This window comes from Aplysia californica, unplaced genomic scaffold (genome assembly GCF_000002075.1).
Source record: "Aplysia californica isolate F4 #8 unplaced genomic scaffold, AplCal3.0 scaffold00054, whole genome shotgun sequence".
Classification (NCBI taxonomy): domain Eukaryota; kingdom Metazoa; phylum Mollusca; class Gastropoda; order Aplysiida; family Aplysiidae; genus Aplysia; species Aplysia californica.
In genome coordinates this window covers 76,131-77,694 of record NW_004797324.1, presented here as the reverse complement: position 1 = coordinate 77,694, position 1,564 = coordinate 76,131, and positions in this window count along the sequence as shown.

Sequence of the window (1,564 nt, the reverse complement as noted above, 5' to 3'; positions counted from 1 at the left end):
CGTGTGTGTGTGTGTGTGTGTGTGTGTGTGTGTGTGTGTGTGTTATTCAACGGCTTCTGGTGTTCTCACTTGGGTCCAACTAGAAAAAAGCTCAACTTACAGAGATGAATTCTTTTGCGCCTGACCTGCAACGCTGACCATTATGCCATTATGATGTGTGGACTACATCGTTGGTCAATTCCTTAGATTGTCCAAACATGAGCATGATTTAGTTTTTTTTCACTGCCAAATTTTATAATGTATAACTAGGCCACCACACACGTCATGATAATATTAGTTATAGCCTTGGGTAAAAGTAAAGTTTTTTGAGTCAGGGCTGTGGAAGTCTGCACAATTAAGTGTTCGAAAAAAAAAATAAAGATTGTGGAAACAGGGGAAATAGAAATCACCACAGTTGACAAAAATACTTTGCCCACACACTACAGATCTAGATCTAGAAGATCACCTATACTGTTAATAGTAATACTATGTTTTAACGTTTCAAACACATAAGCAGACAAGTTCTACACACGTACGGTAAGGAATAAGGTTCAGAAAATATTTTTGTAATGTAATGATTACGAATGGCGAGCTTCATGGAGAACATTATGCGTTTAACGATAATTTGATGGGCCATACTCCCACTGAGACCAACATGAGAACACGCATCCCTCTCTTCTCATTCCCAATCTCATCCAGCAGATGGCTCAGCCCACCTGTCCACGGGGCGAACCTGCAAATCTTTCCGTCCTGTAAACGTAAACACCCTAAGCTTGCACCCCTCCCGAAATACACTTGGGTTGGCCCAAACAACTTTAGCGTCCGCCATTGATTCTGCTGAACCGGCTCGGCGCTTATTTCGCCTTCTCGTACTTTTGCTTTTTGTGGTTGCTTCTTGCTCTGGAGTTGTGGAGAAACTTTTTCGAGATTAAGTGAAATTCTCTGGTGCTTCGTGAAAGATGAGCGCCGCAGACGAGAAAAACTTTGCCAAAGTTTCTTCATTGATTGAGGACGAGGTGAGTGCAACTCAAGTTTCTCTCTTTCGCTTCCGCAAACTGATCACCAGTCACCAACACCAGCCAAGCCTAGGGCCTAGGCCCTACCTTTCGCTGTGTGTAGGATACCCTGTCACACAAGCCCTCTATGGGGTCAGTCGACTGTCACCTTTGGTTCTTCTGATTGCATTTGCGGTCACTGAAGCATTGCTTTAAAAATGAAACAATGACATTGATCATCTAGATTCCAGATGTAGATTCTAGATCTAGAATCTAGAACTTTTTCTTTCCCCACAAAAGTATGAGAGATTTCGGAGAAGTTCTGAGAAGTTGGCCTAGACTTCTAGGTTGAGTTCACTTTTTAAAACTTGCAGCCCACCATCCTTTTTGACCCATGTCAGCTCGAGTGATCCTCCGCGCACCTCAACGGCTTTGTAGAACTTAACATCTTCGTCCAGTAGCCTAAGTTTTCCCAGTCTAGGATCGATGTGATAGATGCACACATCTGCAGAAGAAAGTAAATGACTCTACTAACAAGGCATTCTACTATTAGTACAGTTAAAAAAGACAGTGGAACGAGTATCACTATC